A 14,787-nucleotide genomic window follows, 5' to 3' on the forward strand; every position below is an offset into this window, starting at 1 on the left:
CAGTGGGTGTCTCATAGACAGCTGAGCAGGGAGTGATCCGAGACAGCTGTGATGATGCCCAGTGCGGGAGCAGTGGGTGTCTCATAGTCAGCTGAGAGGGAGTGATGCAAGACAGCTGCGATAATGCCCAGTGTGGGAGCAGTGGGTGTCTCATAGACAGCTGAGCAGGGAGTGATCCGAGACAGCTGTGATGATGCCCAGTGCGGGAGCAGTGGGTGTCTCATAGACAGCTGAGAGGGAGTGATGCGAGACAGCTGTGATGATGCCCAGTGTGGGAGCAGTGGGTGTCTCATAGACAGCTGAGAGACCGGGAGTGATGCGAGACAGCTGCGATGATGCCCAGTGTGCGAGCAGTGGGTGTCTCATAGACAGCTGAGAGGGAGTGATGCGAGACAGCTGTGATGATGCCCAGTGCGGGAGCAGTGGGTGTCTCATAGACAGCTGAGAGACCGGGAGTGATGCGAGACAGCTGCGATGATGCCCAGTGAGGGAGCAGTGGGTGTCTCATAGACAGCTGAGAGGGAGTGATGCGAGACAGCTGCGATGATGCCCAGTGTGGGAGCAGTGGATGTCTCACAGGCAGCTGAGAGACAGGGAGTGATGCGAGACAGCTATGATGATGCCCGGTGTGGGAGCAGTGGGTGTCTCATAGACAGCTGAGAGACCGGGAGTGATGCGAGACAGCTGCGGTGATGCCCAGTGTGGGAGCAGTGGGTGTCTCATAGACAGCTGAGAGGGAGTGATGCGAGACAGCTGCGATGATGCCCAGTGTGGGAGCAGTGGATGTCTCACAGGCAGCTGAGAGACAGGGAGTGATGCGAGACAGCTATGATGATGCCCGGTGTGGGAGCAGTGGGTGTCTCATAGACAGCTGAGAGACCGGGAGTGATGCGAGACAGCTGCGGTGATGCCCAGTGTGCGAGCAGTGGGTGTCTCATAGACAGCTGAGAGACAGGGAGTGATGCCGAGCGCCGTCCTCCGCACTGGTCCCGCTCCCTCCCACCGGTGGGAGTGTCTCTGGCGAGGGAGGGCCCGGGCCGGGAGGTGAGGGAGCGGAGGACCTGCTGCTGGTGATTGGAGGCACCTGTGGGACCAGCGGGCCCTGGAGGGACAGTCGTGGGATTGATAAGGAGCCTGGGGGCTCAGACCGCCTCCGGCCAGCCCTGGACACCCCCGAGATGGACGCCTGAGGTGAGGGGTACTGGGGGGAGGATGCTGAGCGTGTCTGGGGGTGTAAATCCCCGCGTGGAGAGGCTGGGACATCGTATCTTTTTACTGCGAGTTTGTGGATGGAGCGCCTAGCCAGTGAGTGGCGCTACATTGGGGTACAAGGGATGGGGTGTGTTAACAATCTTGTAACTCGTCCATTACTGAGGTGTCTTAAGCTGGGACCGGATTCAGAAAAGTGTGTTTGGGGGTGAACTGGGGGATGGGACCTGTACTCCTCTGCAGGTAGCTGAGGCGCTATATCGGGACCGAGGTATATTTGGCTGAGGCGCTCCGCCTCACCTCCCGGCAGGTGTGGGGGAGGGCGAGACTGACTCAAAGTTTCTGGGAGGGAAGGTGCTGGGAAAACTGGAAGTGCGAGGGCCTGAGCCAGGGAGGCGCTTCCTCTTACTGTACGGGAGCAGCGCACCTGCGGAGAGGGAGCTCGGAGGTAAAGCGCTACACCTGCCCGCGCGTAACCGCGGACCGCTTCCACCCTTCATCCTTTCGAGGCCGATGGAACCAGAGCCACTGCGACGAACGAGAGCCACTGTGGTGGATAACGGCAGCACCAATGAACATAGCGCCCTGAAGACGCGCGTGGTCAGTACTATGCGCCAAACATACAAGCCAACGTTATGTTCGTCTGATAACTGGAATCATAAAATAATAATTTAGGATCGTAAATTGTGAAACTGTTTAGGAGGCGCTTTGCGCGGCTGACAGTGGGCGCTATAGAAACTGTTTCAGCCTCGCACGGCCATGACGCGAGATGAAGGGCTCTGCCTGAGGCCACTGTGAGGGGTGGGTCAGGCTTGGCGACCCCCTCCCTTGCCCCCGTGGTCTCATTCTGCACAATTCCCCCAGCAGGCGTCTGGGATTACAAGGGGCTCTGTGTGGCTGCGCCCCCCTCCACCCCGACAGTTTGGGGGATCACAGCGGAGCTCGGCCTCATTCCCAGCGCCGGGCCTCGCTGCTGAGCCTGGACCATTGTACTGAAAGGAGGGAAGCCCCACCCGGGGGCGCCCCCAAACCCCCCACACAGCGCCCACCGACGGATGCAGGGCAGTGGGCATGTGCCTGGAATCAAGAACACGGTGGTGCCCCCAACACTGCCTGGGGGAGGTCCAGGGCACGTCCCACAGCTCCCCCATCCAGGCTTCCCTCACAGTACCCCCATTCCATGGCTCACATCACCCTCCCACCCCCAGACTTCGCTCGCCGGCCCCTTCCAGGGCCACCCCCAGCGGTGTAACGCAAAATGATGGGGGGGGGGGGGCGCTGCAGAATGTGAAGGGGGACCCTACATCTCCCATATCTCACAGATATTCATTGTCCTGGGCTGAATGAGCGCCCCTTGAAGGACTGGGCCCTCTGTGGGGCGTTACACCCCATGTCTCGAAGTATAGCCCCCCCTTGCTGACCGCACCCCGGCTAAGGCCTCTCTCCTTTGCCACCCCATTACTTCTCCACCCACCAAGGTGCCTCTCCCCCACCACCCAGCCTCTTGTCGCTGGTCTACTGTCTCCCTCGTCCCTCTGGAGGTCTCACTTCTCGGTGGCTGACCCCCACACCGGTGAAGGCCTCCCTCCCACGGCCACCCACCTCCAGCCTTCCTTACCCAAGGGCCACCCAACACCGAGATGTCTCCCTCTGTGACTCACCCTGGCCTCAGGTAGAGAACTCCAGCTCAAAGAAAACACTTTATTTAAAGTGATAGTTTGAGAAATTAACCCCATAATCGTCTGGTGGTGGTTTACGCGTAAATACGCCAGTTCTGGTAATGCACTTTCTTGGGGTGCTCGCTAAAGATTCTTTGTGACCCTCAAACGTTCTTCTTATATCGGACATAATGTAAAACCTGTACACCTCGTGAGGCTCCCAGACAACGCTCCGGGGGCCTGTTCGCGCCAATACAAACCCCAAACTTTCTAAACAAACAGAAGTGTCTCCGCCCCCTCCAAGGCTGGGGTACACCACGCGGCTGGGGTACACCCCACCGCTGGCCCCAGGGCACGGGCTCTGCTGCAGTCGATACCAGGCTGCAACCAGCTCCTGCCACGCTGCATGTGGGGCAGGGCTGGTGGTCTCTGGTGCCACTGTGCGGGTGTCTGCAGGCCTTAGGGGGGCACCTGTCCCAGAAGGTGAACCACCAGTTCACGTGGACTCGGTGTCACTGCACAGGTGTGTGTAGACCTTAGGACCCCGCCTGTCCCTTGCAGGGAGTAACCAACCCGTGGGTGCTTGGGTCATGGCCCCTGGTGTCACTGCATATGGGGGATGTCTGCGGGTACTGTGACCCCGCCTGTCCCATGTAGGGAGTAACCCACCCACGGGTGCTTGGCCCCTGGTGTCACTGCACATGGGTGGGTGTCTGCAGGTATTGTGACCCCGTCTGTCCCATGTAGGGAGTAACCAACCCGTGGGTGCTTGGGTCATGGCCCCTGGTGTCACTGCATATGGGGGGTGTCTGCGGGTACTGTGACCCCGCCTGTCCCATGCAGGGAGTAACCCACCCACGGGTGCTTGGCCCCTGGTGTCACTGCACATGGGTGGGTGTCTGCAGGTATTGTGACCCCGTCTGTCCCATGCAGGGAGTAACCCACCCACGGGTGCTTGGGTCGGGGGCCCTGGTGTCACTGCACATGGGGGGTGCCTGCGGGTACTGTGACCCTGTCTGTCCCATGCAGGGAGTAACCCACCCACGGGTGCTTGGGTCGGGGGCCCTGGTGTCACTGCACATGGGTGGGGTCTGTAGGTACTGTGACCCCGCCTGTCCCATGCAGGGAGTAACCCACCCACGGGTGCTTGGGTCGGGGGCCCTGGTGTCACTGCACATGGGGGGGGTCTGCGGGTACTGTGACCCCGCCTGTCCCATGCAGGGAGTAACCCACCCACGGGTGCTTGGGTCGGGGGCCCTGGTGTCACTGCACATGGGTGGGGTCTGTAGGTACTGTGACCCCGCCTGTCCCATGCAGGGAGTAACCCACCCACGGGTGCTTGGCCCCTGGTGTCACTGCACATGGGTGGGTGTCTGCAGGTATTGTGACCCCGTCTGTCCCATGTAGGGAGTAACCCACCCACGGGTGCTTGGGTCATGGGCCCTGGTGTCACTGCACATGGGTGGGGTCTGTAGGTACTGTGACCCCGCCTGTCCCATGCAGGGAGTAACCCACCCACGGGTGCTTGGGTCGGGGGCCCTGGTGTCACTGCACATGGGGGGTGTCTGCGGGTACTGTGACCCCGCCTGTCCCATGCAGGGAGTAACCCACCCACGTGTGCATGGGCCCTGGTGTCACTGCACATGGGTGGGTGTCTGCAGGTACTGTGACCCCGTCTGTCCCATGTAGGGAGTAAGCCACCCATGGGTGCTTCGGTCATGACCCCTGGGGTCACTGCACATGGGCGGGTGCATGCAAGCCTTCTGTAGGATGAGACCTGAGCACCTTTACCAGGCTTCTATCACCGAGATGTTGCATGGAATGCACAAGCATTGGTAAAGACAACAGGTCCGGCTAAGGGTTTGGTGATGGGTGAGTGGGGTGGGGTCCCCGCTGCTCTAGTGAGGACATCTCCCAGCGGAGACACCTTGGGTCCTACTAGTTAGAGGCTGAGAGCAGGACCCCTTCTTTAGGAGGCAAGATCTAGCCTGACGGGGGGCAGTGACGCAGTGATCCCTACCTTCAGTTTGTGGGGTGACACGTGGGGGCGGTTCAGTCTGCAGCTCTGCAAACAGAAGCTCCTTATAAACACATCAAGGTCAGGTAAAACCGAAGAGGTCCGGGGTGCAAAGCCAGCCCCAAAAGAGACCCCAAACGTGAAATGAGGGGAAGCTTAATGTGTCAAAAGGGAGGGTACTGCAGTGCTCCTCAAACCCCAGACACCCCACTTCTAATACCCACACTGTGATACACCTACACGCTAGTGACGCGAGCCTGACCATAATAGTTTGGTATCATGTAATTGATTGCATTTTTAAAACGGCAACAGAACTTAACTGCAATGTTTATATAAGTGTAGACATTTTGAAATATTGTCAATTTAATAGAATAATTGTGAAAAATTCGGAGGGGGCACGATTTTGTTTACATTTTTTTTTTGGGGGGGGTGATTAAACAGTTTGGAGACCACTGCTGTATGCTATCCACTGAATAGCAACTGGTGGCCATGTTTTGCTCATGCGAAGGCCCACGGGCCGCGCGACTGAGAGGGCTGGAGGAGTGACATGGAGGGCATATACAAGAAGGACATATACAAGAAGGACAGAAAGTGACCAGAAGGAGGGCCAACACCGTGAAAAGATGCCAGCCAGGGTGAAAGGACTGGTGGTTGGGCGAGTAAAACAATCTCTGGGTGGGTGGAGAATAGAATGTCTTGAATGCTGAAACGCTGAGTCACCGAGTGGATGGATGGGTAAATTGATAAATGGAGTATGAAATGATGGATGTAGGAAGCTGGCCTGGTGTGTGTGGTGAGCACCTATGGTGTTATAACCTTATTCCAGGTCCAGGTATCCCCTACTAGTGAGGTGCAGGCAGTGTCTAGGAAGCCGGGCTCTCTAGAGGTAGCTGTGGATGAGCAGCCAAGGCCTATCTAGGAGACATGCCAAGCTCATGTAATACCACTGTAGTCTCACAGCACTTACACACATGAAAGTAAACTGTGTTACAAAAAAGGAGGTACTTTATTTTAGTATCACAAATACTAAAATACTGTATGGGCAATACTCTACTAGAAGGTGAGTAAACACACTATTCTATACACTTCAGAAGGCGGGATAGGCATAGAACACAATACAAAACAATGAAGTAACAGAAAATAATGGAGACCCTAGGGGACACCAAACCATATACTAAGTAAGTGGGATGCAAAAGTCAGTCCCCCACCCAAGGAAGTGGAATCTGTAGTGGGGAGCTGGAGGAACTAGGAACCCCAAAAGCTAAGTATCAGGCTTCCTCCCCTGTGACCAGGAGAGAAGAGGTAAGTACCTGTTTTTCCCCAAACCCACAGGTAAACTTTGGAAAAGGACTCTGCAAGACTGGAAGGAACCAAAGGTGGATCCTGACAGAAGAGGACCTGAAAATGAAGGGGACCAAGTCCATTTCCAGTTGACATGTCTGGTTGGGGCAGGAGCCACTACCCACCCTTCTGGAGATGGAGGACCAGATCGACTGTGAAGATCAGGAGTTGGCTGTGCAGCACAGGAGCACAAGAAGAGTTCTAGGAGTGATACAGCATATGTGCCCCGTTGGAAGAAGAGTTGTAGTCAGCCAGTGGTGTGGAAAAACCACCAACAAGATTTGGCAAAGGCAAAAATCGCAGATGAAGAGTTGCAGAGCTGCTGGGGACCAGGATGGTCTGAGGGGACTCAACCCAAGGAGGGAGTCCTGGGAAACACTCAGCAGTGAGGAGAGCCAGAAGTCAAGGATGCAGCCCTCACAGGCAAATCAGACAGAAGGCACAGGAGTCGCATTGAGGCCCACTCAGCACACCTGAAGAGGAGTCCCAAGTCGCTGGAGCACCAGGCAGGAGACTGTGCTTTGCAAGGAAGACTGCTGGAGGCCGGGTCTACAAGGGGCCTGAAGATCCCTTGTAAGAAGAGCCAACAAGCCTTGGAAGTTGCAAGAGTTGTGGTGCACAGGGATACTATCCTGCAAGGGCTTACTGTCTCCCAAGTTTGATAGCTAGTAGAGAGAACCCAGGGGACCATTTCAGACCACCATCTGTGATGCAGGATCCATGCAGAGTTCTGGAGGAGAGAGGGTCCACGCAGCAGGTTGTCTTTGCTGTTGGTGCCTGCGGATGTAGGGAAGTGACTCCTTTACTCCATGGGAGATTCCTTCTTGCTTCTTGTGCAGGCTAAAGACACGTCACCCTCAGAAGATGCACAGCCAGGGAAATGTTGCAGTTGCTGGAAGGAGCCGGAGAAACAATGTTGCAAGGCAGAGTCATCGCTGGTGTTGCAGACTGTCGGTTCCTGAAGAGTCCAGTTGCAGTCCCAGGGGCTGGAAGTTGAAGTAAATGATGCAGAGGAGTCATGCTGGAATCATGCACATCAAATCTGAGGTCCTACTCAAGAGGAAGACCATAAATAGCCCAGGAAGGGGGATTGGTCACTTAACAGGGTGACCACCTATCAGGAGGGGGCTGTGATGTCACCTGCCTGACCTGGCCACTCAGATGCTCCCAGGGGCCTCTGCCCACCTGGGATTCAAGATGGCAGAATCAAGTGGCCACCTAGTGGAGCTCTGGGCACCACTCCTAGGGTGGTGATGGACAGGGGAGTGGTCCAGTTTCGCGTCTGAGCAGGGACTGAGGGTCCCTGGACTGGTGCAAACCAGTTTATGGAAGGAGGGCACCAAATGTACCCTTCAAAGCATACCAGTGGCTTGGGGAGGCTACCTCTCGCAAGCCATGTAACACCTATTTCCAAAGGGCGAGGGTGTTATCCCCCTCTCCCAAAGGAAATCCTTTGTTCTGCCTTCCTGGGCTTGAGCTGTTCAAACAGCAGGAGGGCAGACATGTCTGTAGGATGGCAGCAGCACGGGCTGCCCAGGAAAACTCTGCAAACTGGCAGGAGTAAAACTGGGGGTCCTCTAAGGAGCGCCCAGAGTGCATAGAATCATACAACCAATACTGGTAACAGTATTGGGGTATGCTTCGGACATGTTTGAAAGCAAACATGCCCAGGTTCAGAGTTACCATTATGTAGCTGGACACAGGTAGACCTGTGTCCAGTACATGGGTAAAATGGCTTCCCCGCACTCACGACGTCCAGACAAATGGAGCTGGAGTTTGTGGGGGCACCTCTGCTCATGCAGGGGTGCCCTCACACACACAGCTACCTGCACCATGCCCTCTGGGTTAGGAAGGCCTACCACATGGATAACTTACAGTGACCTGGTGCAGTGACCTGTAGTGAAAGGGTGCATGCACCTTTTCATGCGGGCTGCAATGGCAGGCCTGCAGACACATTTTGCATGGGCTCCCATGGGTGGCACAATACATGCTGCAGCCCATTGGAACTCCTGGTGCCCCAATTACCTGGTTACCTAGGTACCATAAACTAGGGACTTACATGGGGGCACCAGTATGCCAATTGTGGGGTGTACTAAGTCAGTAACAACCAAATTTAGAGGAAGAGAGCACAGTCACTGGGGCCCTGGTTAGCAGGATCCCAGTTAACACAGTCAAAACACACTGACAGCAGGCAAACTGTGGGGGTAACCATGCCAAAAAGAGGGTAATTTTCTACAATGGATGGATGAAAAAGAATGAATGTATGGATCGAGGAAGTATGGATGCACAACTGGAAGTGAGTGGAAGGATAGATGATCGATGGGAGAGTGTAATGATGAAAGGGCTGCGATACAGAATGGTGAAGTAAGGGGATGGTTGGAATGGTGAATGGATGCATGGATGGATGCATGAGTCTTAAAGGATGGAGAGTTAGATAGAAGGCGGGATGAAGGGATCTCATCAGGCTGGGTAGGGCTTACTTGCATCGCTCATCTGATGAGGTTCACGGTAGGGATCAGTGTGCTATTTCCACCCTCTGGCTGCTCCCTCGCAGGAGGGTGTTGTGAAGAGGCCAGGAGTGAAGTTTGCTCTAAGTGGTCAACCTAGGAGGCCTGCACGTGACATGTGGCATCGTTCATACTTGAGTTCACGCTCCCACCCCCACATCCCAGCCCATCTCGCATGCACCGGCAATGGCAGGGGATTGTATTTGCAAGGGGTGCTGCCTGGTGGAAATTTGGTACCCCAAAATCTGTGAATGAATCCACGTGGTAATGAAATGGAATGAGCTGGGTGGCAGAGATGGCACCGTGGCTGACTGTGAAGGTGCCAGCCTGTGGCATGTGCGTGTGTTCCTATGAAAGTTTACATCTGCGGTGGCTGCCAGTGACGGGGTACATGAGGTGCTGGGCCCACCCCTCTACAGGAGACCCCCGACAGGCCGCCTGGTAAGACGGCAGACGTACCTGGGGGATGTTTACACTGAAGGCTGAGTCACAAGCACGCTTGTCGGGGAGCCCCGCGAGGTCACATGCAGGTGATGAACCCCACGAGGTGCACAGGGGTGCTGCTCGACTGAAGGACCAGGCACAATAGACTGACGCATCCCAAAGAAAGCAGGTGAAAATACAAAGCCAAGGGATTTCACGAATAAATTGTGTTTTTAATAACTGACATGCTGGAGATGGAGTTGTCGGGAAAGGCACAGATCGTATTATGACTGTTCTGTAAATTGGCTTTTACATTGGTGCACTGTTTGAATATTTTACTCCAGGGGGAGATTTCTTGAAAGTAACGTGAAACTGTTCAGATTAGAGTGGTTAAGTCCTGTAGTATGCACCCTGCGTTTCCAAAGGGAGCTCCTTTCAAACTGGGAATAGTTTGAGTGTGAAGCAGCCACGCAAGGCAGGACACAATGGTTTATTAGTGCCGGGGGCAATGAATACTTTGTGCGAAGTAAATTGCTTAAGGCGCGGTGCTTCTAAATAATTGGGGATTTTTGTAAGCGCTGTAGTTGAGTTGCCTGATGTTAGGGAGCTGTGGAACTTACACAAAGAGTATTTTTGCTGCATCTTTAAGAACGCCCGTGGCGTAAACTTCTGAAGTCTAACAAAAGGGCACATTGGTGCCCATCACCGAATCTAATGCGACGACAAATGGGAAACACAACCTCATCCCAAACACCACAGCCTTGATGGAAACCCCATCGAAGCAAAAACAAACCATGAAAGCCAAGGTCTGAAAGGGGTTGACCCAAACTCACTCTTATATCTTTTGAGAATTGGCAGCATAAGAAAATCAAGACCAAAGCCGCCTCCGGGCAGACCTAGAAGAAGTGGTGAACATGACACACAAGTTCTGTTCTTTGTGCTACGCTGGGGGGTGAACTAGCCTCGCACTACAGCACTGTTCTGACTGTTGCTGTGGTACAAACGTGATGTGTCCCGTGGTTTTAAATTTGTTTTACGGTGTAGAAGACCCCTTTAAACGTCTCTCTGGATATGTACATGGTGCACCCGGTGATGCTGGGCCCCCCAGGGACAGCTGGAGTCAAAGCACACCTGTATTCGTCTGTCGCACACTTCGTCCAGGGGTGCAGACTCCTATGCGGTCCATGAGCCCATCTGTACCCATCCTTCAAACACTTCATCCAGTGGTGCAGACTCCTGCTTGATCCATAAGCACATCTGTAGCGTCCATCATACGCTTCATCCAGTGGTGCAGACTCCGGCTTGATCCATAAGCACATCTGTATCCATCCATCACATGCGTCCAGTGGTGCAGACTCCTGCTTGTTACACAAGCACATCTGTATCCATCCATCCCACGCTTCATCCAGTGGTGGCAGACTCCTGCTCAGTCCATAAGCACATCTGTATCTATTCATCACATTCCTTGTACAGTGGTGCAGACTGGTGCTTGGTCCATAAGCACATCTGTATTGGTCCATTGCACACTTCATCCAGTGGTGCAGACTCCTGCTTGATCCATAAGCACATCTGTAGTGTCCATCATACGCTTCATCCAGTGGTGCAGACTCTGGCTTGATCCATAAGCACATCTGTATCCGTCGATCACACACTTCATCCAATGGTGCAGACTCTTGCTCTGTCCATAAGCACATCTGTATCTGTCGATCACACACTTCATCCAGTGGTGGCAGACTCCATCTCAGTCCATAAGCACATCTGTATTTATTCATCACATTCCTTGTACAGTGGTGCAGACTGGTGCTTGGTCCATAAGCACATCTGTATCCGTCCATTGCACACTTCGGCCAGTGGTGCAGACTCTTGCTCTGTCCATAAGCACATCTGTATCCGTCGATCACACTTCATCCAGTGGTGGCAGACTCCAGCTCAGTCCATAAGCACATCTGTATCTATTCATCACATTCCTTGTACAGTGGTGCAGACTGGTGCTTGGTCCATAAGCACATCTGTATCCGTCCATTGCACACTTCGGCCAGTGGTGCAGACTCTTGCTCTGTCCATAAGCACATTTCCTGCCTGCCTCATTGTATGTTGGACCAAGTTGGTGTCTGGCTGCGCATGTTCTCATGTCCATCTTGCTGCACCTTTAGTTCTATGTAGTCAGATGTGTGCCCCAGTGTGGTGGTATGTACCCAGTCAACCCATCAGATTATCTAGGGCTGAGCTTGTATCGTGCACATTGCAAATCTATGACATCTGGTGGACGTGCACGTCTTAACCACCTCATTGGGTATGGATGGGATCTGGGACAGAGCTTGTATCACGGTACACGTGTGTACTGCCCACCTCATTGGGTATGGATGGCATCTGGGCAAGAGTTTGTATCACAGTGCACGTGTCCTGCCCACCTCATTGGGTATGGATGGGATCTGGGGCAGAGCTTGTATCACGGTGCACATGTATGTCCAGCCCACCTCATTGGGTATGGATGGCATCTGGGGCAGAGGTTGTATCATGCTGCATGTCCTGCCCACCTGATTGGGTATGCGATCTGGGACAGAGCTTACGTCACAGTGCACATGCATGTCTTACCTCATTACGTGTGGATGGGATCAAGGACGGAGCTTTTGTTCTGCGGTGTACATGCATGTCCTGCCCACCTCACTATGTGTGGATGGGATCTGGGGCAGAGCTTGGGTCTAGGTAAATGCATAAATCCCTCCACCACCTGATAGGATTCATGTGATTCAGGGCAGTGCTTCTTTAAAAGTATTCTGCCCATGTCATGTAGGCAGAGGGGTTCCTCAGCAAAACTTGTCGGGTACCTGTGCCTCTCCTGCACAATTTATGGCAGATGGATGGCGCCTGCAACGCAGCCTTTATCTAGGTACATGTGTGTACCCTTGAGTGTGTTGCATGGTGTGTACGTGGCTTGTATCTGGCTATTGTTTTTTGAAGTTGTAGACACCAAGGTTTCTTGACTTCTGAAAGGGGAAGGATGTGGCCTGCTGGGATCTGTGGGCACTAATTAATCAGATTTTTCTAAATCTTCGTTTTGTGGCTTCAGCTCTGTGTGCAAGAGACAGCTTGCTTCGTAGGCCTCTCGTTAATAGCGTTGAGAAGCGGCAATTGATTTGACCCAAATTATCTTGATAATTGGCAGCTGATGCTTTTATGGTGAAACTTTGCCAAACCTCAAACAATGGCAAAGAAAGCTAGAGAGATTGGAAAAGTTCCATTTCACAGTAGCCAAAACAACATCAGCAGTATGACAAATTCATGGCATTATCTTGCTGCCAAATTCAATGTTTCAGTCCACATCATGCTTGAAACATATTCCAGTAGGCAGTTGTGAAGCTTGAGGAGAGAGCTTTATTCACAAGGTGTGTGAATTACCCTTCAATTACAGATATGAGTGGGGGAAAAAAGATTTTTCCTAATGGAAACAAATGCAAAAGTTCTCTAAGCCACTCCATCACTTGTAAACAGGTGACCTTGCATGGAACATGTAATGCGTCCGAGGCCAATTTGGCGTATTGCTTGAAAGGAGTACCAGTTTCCTCAACATCCCCATTGTTTGTTTCAGTTACTTTCAAATCGTAGTTATTTAATGCTGAATGATAAAGGGTGTTGTGGGATGAGAGCAGGTGTCTATTGTGTAATTTTTCAAATAGTGACCTGCTGTAATGTGCTGTTTCCAGGCCTGCTTGAGATTAGAGTAGCTAGTCCATGGCCTTCCATTCCTCCCTTCAATGTTAATTTTAAAAAACTGAGCAGGCTAAAGAACTTACTTTTTCAGAAGATGTGGCACTTATATCTGCCTGCGACACCTTTGAACTGCAAGTTTCAAGGTTGTCCTGAAACTACAGGACTTGTTAAAGAACAACTTTCTCTGACATTTCAGTGAACTTGTGAGTCACGTCTTTAATGCTTCCAACACCAAGTGAGTTGTGTACTTTTCTAAAGCGGTCAGGTAGTGCTTTGAGTATGTTTGAGACTGCTTCTTTTATCCATTTTGACCATCTTTTATACACTGTTTTCAAGTGCGTTTGGAGGCATACCACTTGTGTTATTCCAAATTGCTGGTATTTTGGTTGGATTTTTGCTGCGCCGCAATGGATGTCCCATCTTGAAGCCAAATGGTGATGGAACTACCACACGTCCACCTGTCAAACGCAGGATACAGAACTTTAGAGTACTTGTACTGGAGGAACTAAATGAACTTGTTCTTGTCTTTTCGGCCAGCATGGTCCTATTGTGTGCAGCCTGTGTTCTGTCTGTGGTGCCCTTTTAGTGTGCACTGGATATCTGCCTTGCAATTCTATTGGTACAATCTATGGGCATGGATCTGAGGCCCCTATTAAGGGTTCATTTATAGTGTTGTCCTATGAGACTGCCATTGCTTCCTGATGCCTTTTATGAGCCCTTCTATGTTGATATGAATATTGAGGCTCCAGGATACTGTTATACTGACTCTCCTACTGCGAGTTCCGTACAGGATGCTGCAACCTCGGCCGCAGCTGAGGGTATCGCCCATGTTTGTTCCTCTGACATGCTCCCTGAGGCTATTGTGGCTCTGTCTGTGGAAGTGGGATCCATTCCAGATTCCATTGATATTGACAATATGGATGACAGTTTGGAAGCCTCTACGACCATTTAAATTTGGCCCCTGTTGTGAAGCTGGGGAGAAAAATGGTAAGAAGCAGAGAGATGTGCGAGATAACTACTTGGTCAGGGTATCTCCCACCGTCCAAAAGCTCATTCACAGGTAAAGGAAAATCCTTGTTTCTGGGTCCAGGTCAAGCTCCTAGTTTGTTGCATGAAGGATGGTCAAACCTTGTGCTGAGCATCCTTGCATCTTGCCTCTTTCCTAGGTCCTGATGCTGTGCTGCAGGTGTATTTATGTGCAGGGGCTGTGCCCCGGGTTTGCTGTGGTTGATGGTGTTAAGACATGTTGTGGACATTCCGAGCTTCTGTCCTCCCAGAGAGAGGAATTGTCCTACAAGCATTGCATGTTGGATGGCTCCACATTGTCTGAGGAGGCCACTGACTCAGCTGCTGAAAGTGGAAGGATGCTCCCTCTGGGGGATCTCGGGGGCAACAAAAATCCTGGACAAGTTTAGCTTCTAGCATAGATGCATGTTCCTGTGATTCGAGGGTCCGAGTGTTTGACACAAAGTAGTCCCTTTTTTGTTTACTGGGCTCTTGGGTTCTTTCCCCTCACAACTGAGAAACTCCACTGAACCCCCCGTACCTTTTTCTTCATCCCTAGCCTCCTTGAACCCCTTCTCCCCACCATCCCTAGTTTCCTAGTGCCCATAGCATAGGCTAGTTTGATTGGGTGGTCGTTTCCAGTACTGGTTCACATTAGTCCATTGTGTAGGTTTGAATGATGCTGTCAGTTTACACAACCTGTAGAGGTGTGTGATGGCGCCCTATACACGTGCACTGGCTGTGCTGACAAGTTGTGAGCGCCTCAGGAATCCTGTACAAACTAGGTGCCCGTACAGCGGCTGGTTATTACAGTCTCTAGACAATCCCAGGAATCCTGTCCCGGATACACCAGGAGTTAAACCAGTGCGGTGTCTCGGCCAGGACCTAGTCTGTGACTTGAGCCCTGTACTTAGTG

General features: G+C 52.6%; 1 protein-coding gene across 1 annotated transcript in view; it reads left to right on the top strand.

Moving 5' to 3' along the window:
• The first annotated feature begins 1,001 nt into the window (after positions 1-1,001).
• LOC138249684 (FH2 domain-containing protein 1-like) overlaps positions 1,002-14,787 on the top strand; it is a 131,805-nt gene continuing 118,019 nt past the window's right edge. The window contains exon 1 of the mRNA XM_069203660.1: positions 1,002-1,191. The gene's annotated coding sequence lies outside the window, so the exon portion shown is untranslated. The remainder of the gene's footprint in view (positions 1,192-14,787) is intronic.

The sequence above is a fragment of the Pleurodeles waltl genome, chromosome 8 (assembly GCF_031143425.1).
Source record: "Pleurodeles waltl isolate 20211129_DDA chromosome 8, aPleWal1.hap1.20221129, whole genome shotgun sequence".
Lineage (NCBI taxonomy): Eukaryota > Metazoa > Chordata > Amphibia > Caudata > Salamandridae > Pleurodeles > Pleurodeles waltl.